The sequence below is a fragment of the Elephas maximus genome, chromosome 15, assembly GCF_024166365.1.
Source record: "Elephas maximus indicus isolate mEleMax1 chromosome 15, mEleMax1 primary haplotype, whole genome shotgun sequence".
In the NCBI taxonomy this organism is placed as follows: domain Eukaryota; kingdom Metazoa; phylum Chordata; class Mammalia; order Proboscidea; family Elephantidae; genus Elephas; species Elephas maximus.
The window spans coordinates 31,136,643-31,148,731 of record NC_064833.1 but is presented as its reverse complement, the minus strand read 5'-3'; positions in this window follow the sequence as shown (position 1 = coordinate 31,148,731).

The window sequence follows — 12,089 nt, the reverse complement described above, 5'->3', positions numbered from 1 at the left end:
CCGCCCGTGGAACCGGCTAGTCCCCCTCCCGGGGTTAGTTCAGGGGGGTGGAGCAGGTCTCTGTGCTTGTGCCGTACCTGACTGGTATGCTGGCTCCAGGCTCTGGAAACAATCGCTGCTTCCCCGTATTAGTTCGTTCTCCGTCTCTAAATCTGTGTTTGTTGTTCAGGGTTCTTAGATTGTTATGTATGTGATCGATTCACTTGTTTTTCCGTGTCTTTGTTGTAAGAGGGATCCGAGGTAGCGTCTGCCTAGTCCGCCATCTTGGCTCCGCCTCTCGCTGCATCTCTTTGTTGAAACATCTCAATTGATATTCCATCAATTCCTGGATCCTTGTTTTTCACCAATGCCTTCAGCGTAGCTTGGATTCTTCCTTCAGTACCATCAGTTCCTGATCGTATGCTACCTCTTGAAATGGTTGAACATCAACTAATTCCTTTTGGTATAATGACTCTGTGTATTCCTTCCATCTTCTTTTGATGCTGTCTGCGTCATTTAATATCTTCCCCTTAGAATCCTTCACTATTGCAACTTGAGGCTTGATTTTTTTTCTTCAATTCTTTCAGCTTAAGAAACGCCGAGCATGTTCTTCCTTTTTGGTGTTTCATTTCCAGCTCTTTGCACATGTCATTATACTGCTTTGTCTTCTCAAGCTGCCCTTTGAAATCTTCTGTTCAGTTCTTTTACTTCATCAATTCTTCCTTTTGCTTTAGCTGCTCAATGTTCGAGAGCAAGTTTCAGAGTCTCCTCCGACATCCATCTTGGTCTTTTCTTTCCTTTCTGTCTTTTCAGTGACCTCTTACTTTCTTCATGGATGATACCCTTGATGTCATTCCACAACTCGTCTGGTCTTCGGTCACCAGTGTTCAATGCATCAAATCTATTCTTGAGATGGTCTCTAAATTCAGGTGGGATATACTGAAGGTCATATTTTGGCTCTCATGGACTTGCTCTGATTTTCTTCAGTTTCAGCTTGAATTGCATATGAGCAGTTGATGTTCTTTTCCACAGTCTGCCCCTGGCCTTGTTCTGACTGATGATATTGAGCTTTTCCATCGTCTCTTTCCACTGATGTAGTCAATTTGATTTCTGTGTGCTCCATCTGGCGAGGCACAAGTGTATAGTCACCGTTTATGTTGGTGAAAGAAGGTATTTGCAATGAAGAAGTCGTTGGTCTTGCAAAATTCTATCATTTGGTCTCTGGCATTGTTTTTATCACCAAGGCCATATTTTCCAACTACTGATCCTTCTTTGTTACCAACTGTCACATTAAAATCACCAGTAATTATCAATACATCTTGATTGCATATTCAATCAATTTCAGAGTGCAGCCCCTGATAAAAATCTATTTCTTCATCTTTGGCCCTAGGGGTTGGTGCGTAAATTTGAATAATAGTCGTATTAACTGGTCTTCCTTGTAGGTGTATGGATATTATCCTATCACTGACAGCATAGTATTTCAGGATAGATCTTGAAATGTTCTTTTTGACGATGAATGCAACACTATTCCTTTTCAAGTTGTCATTCCCAGCATAGTAGACTATATGATTGTCTGATTCAAAATGGCTAATACTAGTCCATTTCAGTTCATTAATGCCTAGGATATCATTGTTTATGCATTCCATATCATTTTTGACAATTTCTAATTTTCCTAGATACGTACTTCGTACATTCCAGGTTCCGATTATTAATGGATATTTGCAGCTGTTTCTTCTCATTTTAAGTCATGCCACATCAGCAAATGAAGGTCCCAAAAGCTTTACTCCATCCACATCATTAAGGTCGACTCTACTTTGAGGGGGCAGCTCTTCCCCAGTCATCTTTTGAGTGCCTTCCAACCTGGAGAGCTCATCTTCTAGCACTATATCAGACAATGTTCCGCTGCTATTCACAAGGTTTTCACTGGCTAATACTTTTCAGAAGTAAACTGCCGGGCCCTTCTTCCTAGTCTGTCTTAGTCTGGAAGCTCAGCTGAAACCTGCCCTTCATGCGTGACCCTGCTAGTATCTGATTAACGGTGGCATAATTCCAGCATCAGAGCAACATGCACGCCCCCACAGTATGACAAACTGACAGACATGTATGCAATATGCCTTTATTATATAGATGCTTCAAAGATTTTTTCTTTTATCAGTGTCTTGAATCATTTTGATTATGATGTGACTTTGTGTGATTTTCCTTGTGCATATTTTGCTTAAGGTTTGTTGAAATCGTACCTGTAAGTTTACATTTTTCTTCAAATTTGGAAAGTTTTCAGCTATTATTTCTTCAACTATTTTTCTGCCCACTCCATTCTGGAACTACTATAACATTTAGTTAACTGGCTTGACAAGTATCTAGATAAATAAGGCTGTTCATATTCTTAGTTCTTTTTTTGTTTGTTTGTTTTTTCTTAACCCTCTATGATTCAGTTTGGAGCCCTGGATGAGCAGCGGTTAAGAGCAATGGCTGCTAACCAAAAGCTGGCAGTTCAAATCCACCAGCTGCTCCTTGGAAACCCTGGGGGGCAGGTCTTCTCTGTCCTGTAGGGTCGCTAAGAGTAGTAATCAACTCAATGGCAGTGGGTTTGCTGTTCTTTTTTTTTTTTTTTTTGGTTTTATGATTCAGTTTAACTTAGTTTCTATGACTGTCTTTAAGTTTGATGGTCTTGTCCTTCTGCACTGTCTCATGAGCCCTTATCCCCAATGTTTCCATCTCTAGTAGTTCCATTTGATTCTTTTTTTTATCTTCCTTTTATCTTTTCCTTATATATTCATGTGTTTTGCTAAATTACTGAGCACATTTATAATAGCCCTTTTAAGGTTCATGTGTCCTATTGTCAGCTTCTGTCAACTTTTAATCTGTTTCAACTGACTGGTAATTTTCTCCTCATTATGGGTCAAATTTTGCTGCTTTTAAAAATGTGTAAGAGTATATGATTAAATGCCAGGCATTGTGATTGTTAAATTGTTGATGTTTAATTTCCTTTCCCCTTTTGAAATAACTTAAGCTAACTGCAAATCTGATTGATCCTTTAGAAGCTTATTTATAAACTTTGTTAGAGAGGTTTATTGTAGTATTTACTCAGGCTAATTTAGCCTTACCAAACAAGCATTCAGTAGATAACTACTGAGTGTAGACATGCATTAGACATGCACTAAAATTCTCTTGTTCTGGTTGGAGCAATTCTAACATCTCCCAGCCCTGGGGGTGTCTGGGAATTGTTCATTCCTGAAAGTTATTTTTTGATTTTTTTGTTCATTTACTTCTTGACTAGTAATATTTACCCTTGTATGATTGACTCGATGGCACTAGGGACTAGGGATAAAAAAAAAAAGGGATAGGGATGATCAAATAATTATTCATTCAAAGACTCCAGAAGATTCTGCTGCAGTTTTAGAGCTTTCTCTTTATTTCCATAATTTTAGATGTTATGCCCATAGTTTCCAGCAATTTCCAACTTTTCAGACTCCAGTTTTTGTTTCCTCAGCTCTGAGGTCACCATTTTTTACTGAAAATCCTTCTTTCTGTACCTTTGGCTGGAAAGCCAAATGGAATGCCACAGTGATAGTAATAGTAACCTAATTTGTTTACATTTCTTTATTGGTCTTGGCTGAAGTGTCAGCCTGTTCTAAGCCACTTCATCATTCCCAAACTGGATGTCAGTCATAAAACCTATTCTTAGTTAAGTTCTCTAATTGGTTGGTTTCCTTTTCATCATTCAGCTTGTTGATATTGTTAAAAATAATTAAAGCCTTGAACCTGAGATAGAAAGCATTTTCTGGAATCTCAGAATGCAGAAATGTAGTACATATAATGTACTATAAAAATAATGAATTTTTAATAAGATTATAATAGTGTAGTAGGTTGAATAGTTTTCCAAAAAAATGCATGTCTACCTGTAAACTCACAATGTTGCCTTATTTGCTAATAAATTCTTGGCAGATGTATTTAAGTTAAAATAAACTTATCAGAATTAAGCTGGACCTTAAGTCCAATGACTGATGTCCTTATAAGAAGAGGAGAGAAAACACAGAGACATACCAAGAAAGACGCCATGTGAAAATGGAGGCAGAGTTTGGAGTTACACTCCCATAAGTGACAGAATACTAAGCATTTCCAGAAGCCATCATAACATAGGAAGAAGCGAGGAGGGATTCTTCCTAGAGCGTTCCGAGGGAGCATGGTCCTGTCAATACCTTGATTTTGAATTCAAGCCAGAACTGTAAGAGAATTTTTGTTTTTTAAGCTACCCAGTTTATAGTAATTTGTTACAGCACCTAAAAAAAAAAAAAATTATTAGACTAATACAAATAGTAATTATACATTCGAAAACTAATACAAATAGCGAACACACTTTTACAATATGTCAAAACCAAACCTGTTGCTGTTGAGTCAATTCTGACTCATAGTGACCGTACAGAAGAGTAGAAGTGCCCCACAGGGTTTCCAAGGCTGTAATCTTTATGAAAGCCAACTGCTACACCTTTCTCTTTCAAAGTGGCTGATGGGTTCAAACCACCGACATTTTGATTAGCAGTTACAGGCTTAAACACTCTGCTACTAAAATGCATTACCGTTGAGTCGGTTCTGACTCATAGTGACCCTATAAGGCAGAAGAGAACTGCCCCATAGTTTCCAAGGAGGGCCTGGCAGATTCGAACCGCCAACCCCTTGGTTAGCAGCCATAGCACTTAACCACTACACCACCAGGGTTTCCACTCTGCTACTAGGTATCCTTATTTAGAATAATAAGAGACTTATTATATTAGTTTTATAGATGAGGAACTGAGGAAAAGTTTAATTTGTCCAATATCAATAGGTCACATTATTTTACAAAGATGAAGTTAGACGAAAATACTATCATCTTTTTTATTTTTTTCCCACAATGTTCAAGAATTAAAACTATCATTAACGTCTCAAGTCAGAGTGAATAATTGCATACATCAAACTATAAAATAATATATAACTCAATCTGTCAGAACTAACACAGCTCTACTACCCATTTTGTGGCTCATTTTATTTAAACATTTAATTTTAATTTAGTCTATATTAATAGTCATAAATAGGAAAGGGGAAAGGAACAGGGAGAAGGAGAGACTGACAGAAAGAAAGAGAGAAAGGTGTTTTGATTGATTATAGGTAGTACTCAGTAAGTTTTGTAATTATATGATAGCGCTTTCTCTGTAATAATTTCTTCTGCCTAGAATTTTTGCCTTGCATGACATGTTAATATTTGGTACCACTTTTGTGATTCAGTCAAACAAGCAGAATTGCTAGTCTAGATAAGGATAGTAGTTAACCAACTTTGAGTTTGATAAAGTCCTTAACTAATAGATGTCTTTTATTTTGATGGATCAGCTGCAGAGTATTTGCTGCTTTCACATATTTTAAATTTCAGAGCAAAATGTCTCCTAAACTGAATACAGAGATATTGTATAATTAGCCTCGTTGGCATAATACATTTTTTAATTTCTTCCCTAAAATTATAAATGATATCTTCTGTTATTTCTCACAGTATAATTTTAAAAAACTTTTAATATTTCAAAAAATTTTCAATCTTTTTTGTAATTGAGCACAATTACAAATTGAGCTTTTAACATCGTTTATTCTGCTTCAGAGAGGATACAATTGATTGAACCACATTATGAAGAACAGCATTGAAGGGAATTGTGAAATGAAACTTTTCTCTGAATTTTACGTATTTCATAGCTACTTGTTTTGAGGCAACATTTATGAGTCAGGCTGTCTTTTTTTATTTCTATTTTTTTAAGCCAGCACAAGTAAAAGTTTCTTCATTAATTTGTATGCTCATGTTTGAACCTTATTTATATCCCAGCAAGGTCAGAGGATTTTGGAAGATGCAAGAGCTGACTTCTTATTAAAATCAGCTTTGCGTAATTCCCTCTGACTTATCCAGAAAACAACTTGCTTTTGTCATCTTTCTGCTGCCTTCAGAAGCCCTAACTGAAGTGTCAACTTGGAGAATATGCTCTACTGAAGTATGTGACAGATTCACTTAGCCTCAAAATTAAAAATATGCAAAAATTCAAGATTTTCCCCTAATAAAAATAAATTTTTATTATGCCATTATAGCTGGAAGATATTTGGCACCCAATGACTTATTTCAAATATAACAAATTTCCAGTTTGTTTTCTCATGGTGAATAAGAAAATTTAAAAAAAAAGCGTCTATAGCAAACGATATTTATAATGGTTCTTATAGAACCAAAAAAAAAAAAAAGAGAGAGAGAGAACCGTCATATTTTGAGATTGTGAGGAAGTTCCTAGGAGTTCCTGGATGGTGCAAACAGTTAAGTGTGTGGCTACTATTAACCAAAAGGTTGGTGGTTTGAACCCACCCGGAGGTGCCATGGAGAAAAGGCCTGACAATCTACTATCAGAAAAACAAGAATTGAAAGCCTTATTAAACACAGGTCTACTCTAACACACATTGGGGCCATGAATCAGAATTGACCCCATGGGAAACTTTTTTTTTTTTTTGTATATATATAGCAGCCAAACTCTTAACCACTACACCATCAAGGTTTCCATATATATATATATATATGTATGGGAGCCCTGGTAGCACAGAGGTTAGGAGCTAACCAAAAGATTATCAGTTCAAATACACCAGCCGCTCCTTGAAAACCCGATAAGGCAGTCCCACTCTGTCCTATAAGGTCACTATATGTTGGAATTGACTCAAGGGCAATGAATTTTTTTTGTATATATCTATATACCAAAAATTTGTGTGTGTACACATGTAAAATAATGTCAAAAATGTATATATATGACTATACAATATTGACATATATTTATATACTAGTCATTTTACAATTACATCACTAAGAATAATACAAAATAAATATTTTATTTAAGCATGTTTAAACATTCTTAACCATCTTCATATATTCAAAAGTTTAGTCTTTTATCACCCAAACTCTCATTACCTATAAACACTAATTGCTAATTTTCAGATTGCAGAATTAGTAATACTTGTATTTTGCCTTTTTTAAGGAAGTTCTACAATGTTTCAGATTAGCAGAAGTTTTTTTTTTTTTCTTCTCAATGTGAAAAACTAAGTCCCTAAGTTGCCTTAGGCCACATATGACAACTCCATATTAGAAGGTGTATCTTGTCAATGACTTAGGGACAAAAATGATATGTCTATTTCTGAATTTCTGTATCTCAATGTCATAAAAATTGGCCAAACCATTGTAAATATTATATATTTTATTATAAAATGAAATATATTTCTTTAAAAAATCACATTCTTACAGCACTATATGCATATAAAAAAGAATCCCATTCCCCTAAGAGGGAAACACGTTTGACTGACTATTTTGTTCTGCCATCAGTTAGTGCTATAATAGTAAGTGCTAAGCTCCTAGATCTATTTTGACTTAAGAATTCTAAAAATTATTTATTGTCAACTTCAAAACTTGAAGATTTTAACTCATTAAATTTCCTCATATGGTAAATTTTGCCTAATAACTTTTATTCTTCTGATTGAATCTTTTATATAATTAAGCCTCATGTAATGATTAATAATCTCTCAATAGTTTTTATGGTGACCCCACTGAAAAAATACAAAAATTTAAAACCTCTGGACATTCACACTTCATTTTATCATGTTTACTTCCACACATTTCTTATTTCTAGGATTTTTCACACTGAACTGGATAAATGTAAGTATGCTACTACTTTGTATGCGGGTTCTTTAAATTGAAAACCAAAAACAAATTTTACTTTATTTTGAAAATAAAATTGTTATTCCCTGAATATAAATTAGGCATACTTCGAAGAGAGAGCATAAAAGAAAAGCTTTGTGACATTTATAAGACAAAACATCCAGAGAACATAAAATTTAAAAAAAATTATGTCTGACTTTATTAGAATTGTAAACTTCTGCTCACTGAAAGGCACATTACTAAGCTGAAGAGGCAAGCCACAGAAGCTGAGAAAATATTCCCACACACTTATTTCATAAAGGATTTGTAGATAGCATCTAAAATACTTTTACAATTTTATAATAAGACAACAAATAACATAATAATAATTGAGCAAAATATTTCAACAGACACTTCACAAAAGAAGATATTCAAATAACTGATAAGCCAATGGAACAATTCTCAAAATCATTAGAAATGCCAATTTAAACATACCCTTTAGAAAAGCAAAATTTTAATTGTCTGGTAATTTCAAGTGTTGGAAAGGATGCGAGGCATCCAGAATGCTCATGTATAGCTGGTGGAAAAAAAAGATAACAATTTGAGACACTGTCATGAAGTTAACATAGGCTTTCCATAAAACCAAGAAATTCTTGAAAAATTCTACTTCTAGGTGTTTACACTAGATAAACAAAAGGAAATATCTACACAAAGGCTTGTACCTGCATGTTTACAGTATCTGTATTCATAAAAACAAACCTGGAAAAATATCTCTATGTCTACAAACATTTGAATTGATAGACAAGTTATGGCATACTAATACAATGGGATACTACTCAGCAATAAAAGTGAACAAACTAGTGAAACAATAATATCGAAGACTCTTAAAAGCACTATGTTTTGTTGTATGAATTGGGAGGTCACTATGAATGGGAGTTGACTTGAAGACAACTAACAACAACAACCAAAAGCTACTAGGTAATTTATTGAAATAAACAAATATTCATAATACAAATATTTATAGTAAGTTTTTTTAGATAATATTCTAAAATTAATTTACTTTGTTCATTTCATGCAATGCATGTTGTTGTTGGGTGTCTTCAAGTTGGTTCTGATTCATAGCAACCTATGTACAACAGAAACACTGCCTGTTCCTGCCCCATTCTCACAATCGTTGCTATGTTTGAGCCCATTTTTGCAGACACTGTGTCAATTCATCTCATTGAGTGTCTACTTTTTTGCTGACTCTCTACTCTACCAAGAATGATGTCCTTGTCCAGGGACTGGTTCCTCCTGATAACATGTCCAAAGTAGATGAGATGAAGTCTCATTGCCTCACTTCTATGGAGCATTCTGGCTATACTTCTTCCAAGACAGATTTTTTTGTTCTTCTAGCAGTTAATGGTATATTTAATACACAGTTTATCTTTTAGAACACTGGTGGCACACTGGTTAAGTGTCCGGCTGCTAACCAAAAGGTCTGCAGTTTAAATCTACCAGCCACTCCTTGGAAACCCTATGAGGACGGTTCTCTGTCCTATACAGTCGCTATGAGTTGGAATCAACTTGACAACAATGGTTAATTTAATCTTTATAGTAAAATGTGCTTTTAATAAAAAAGAGACAAAACTTTGGATTGAATAAAATGCTTAAGCTGCCAATTTGAATCGTAAGCTAAGTTTGTAAATAATAACTCCTGCTCCCCAACTGAAATCTTAACACTTATGACGATACTGGAATATACATTTGAAAGTAGATAATATGCTCATTCCTGTTGTAGGCATAGGAATTATTGCCCTTCTTGATATTTAGTATTCCATGCAATCACTTAGTTTTTTCTCTTTATTAGTTGGAAAGTTCATGATTTCTCTTCTTAGCTAGAATTTATCAATCGAAATAACAACACTGAAGTAATCTAACAATGTGTTGTTGTGTGCTGTGCAGTTGATTCTGACTCATGGTGACCCTGTAGCACAGAGTAGAACTGCCCCATAGGGGTATAATCCTTATAGGAGCAGATAGCCAGGTCTTTTCTTCCATAGACAGGTGGTGGGGTTCCAGCCACTGAACTTTTGGTTAGCAGCCTAGCACTTAACCATTGCATCACCAGGGCTAATGTATCTATCAATATACGATGCATAGGCTAATGACATGTTACAGTGAAAAAAAAAGTCTTAAATTCTGCAGATATTTCTTGCTCATGTAAAGTTTACCTCAGATCTAGGTCACTCTCCAGAATAACGTCACTTTAATTGATGCCTCCAGGTTACACCTACCTATCAACAGTTGCTTTCACAATAACCAGTGCAGTGAATCTATAGAGTCTTTCATGGGAAATTAAACCCATCCATGCAGAAATGAGAAACATCACTTTCTCTTGCATTTATTTGGGCAAAAATTGCCAAATAGGCAATTTGAGGGGCAGAAATGTTCAAACCTTCACTGCACTGAAGGTGGAGAAATGAAGTTATTATCAATACCAATAATTACCATTTTAAGCAAGAACACTTTATTTGCTATGGCAGGTAAGGAAAACTTGACTTATAATTTTGGCATGATCAGGTGATTGTTGTGGTTTAAAAAGAAGGAAGTAATGGTGCCTAACACCAGCAGAATTTTTTTTAAATGCTGCTCTAATTATTATTTTCTACAGTAAATTGGTACTATTTACACTTGGAATCCATGGTTCTCTTTGTGCAGATAACTGCAAACTCCACTAACATATCCCTTAAAATGATATAACACTGCGAGTGATGGTATGGTGGAGCAGAATGGTTTGAATAATTTTGATTATTATGTACAGTGAATTCCACAGGTTTTCTTTCCAGTGTGTTTTTATTCAGTTAAATGATCTTTAGGTAGATTATTAAGGGCAAATAAACTTGTTTTATAACATTCTGCAGTTATAAAGTCATCTTGGATTTTTTTCGCAGAGTAAGAAAATTTTATCCTTTACCGTAGTGGCTTAAACATGGAGTTTGGGCTATTCGTTCCAAATCTCCCATCTAAAACTACGATGAAGATTTTATCTATGCTAAGAACATCCAAATCCTATCTAATCTGGCACACCCAGATACCATCAGTGCCTGTGCACATGCCATTTATTTAAAAGTTATTCCTTAAGATGGCTGATATATGGAGTTTCTGAACGTATTCAGACGTTCTTTGCAGTAGGAAAAAGGATGAGAAAGTTATGTGGAGTATTTTGCATATAAAATAACAAAATATATTGCAAATATTAAATATATTAAGCCAAAATAATGTTATGTATTAATTCATTCATTTAAAAAATTAATATGTACCCATTAATTAGCAAATACTCTGCCAGGTTCTGGGAATATATTGAGGAAGAAAATAAGCAGAATCCTGTTTAATATTTCATTTGTTTAGTGTGGTCGTGTCCTAGTAACTTAAACATATAATGTGTCAAGTTTTTAATATAATATAGTTTTTTGTCATTCTAAAAATTAATTTCAGGGAAATTTATATAATTCCCAATAAAACTATGTTTCTGCAGCATGAGTTAGTGCTCCACATCATTAGGAATTATAAAAATTTCATTATTTTTAACTGCAAAATTTTCATTTAAATATTTCCAATGTAAACTATAACCATTTGATAAGATGAATAAGTTTACAGTTATAAATCAACTACCTCTGCTGCAAGAATGCAGGAAAATTAAATTCTTGTAATTCATTTCTATAAATTTGTTTTTATTTCTATCTAAATTCTTGATAACTTTCCACTCAAAATAAAAGTCTCTGATATATTCCTCCTCTCCTTGAATAATCACATTTCTTCCCATCAAAAGAAAAGGGTTTCTCTGAGAATAATAGATTTTGATATCACTGAAACTTCACTTAAATTGAAACAAAACAAAAAAAAATGGACTTGCCTATAACTGGCTAATATTATATAAGAATATTATTGATAGATCACTGGGAGTTACCATCAGGTGTGCATGCCATAATATGATATAGAATTCTGAGTTTACTTTTTTTTTTTTTATTTCAGTACTTTGAATACATTGGTCCATTGACTTTAGGCTTTCTTTCTTATTATTATTTTACTTTTTAAAGGAAAGCCAGGCATTGCTCATATATAATTGTTATATATAATTTGTTTTTCCTCACTGATTTAGAGACTTTCTATTTACTTGGTTTTTCAGTTTACAAACTTTTTAAGGTAGTTCTTGTTAAACTACCACAATAAAATGGAATACAGAATTCTATTATGTCATGACAGTTCATCATAGCCTTGAACTGATAGGACTAAAATTGGTGCCTTTTTCATATATATATGTATAATATATATATACAAATACATATGTACATATATGTGCATGTGTGTGTATGTATCACACACACACACACGTGTTCTAAGGAACTTGGAGAAATAGAGGGGATTTTATAGAAGAAATCAATGAAAAAGACAAAAC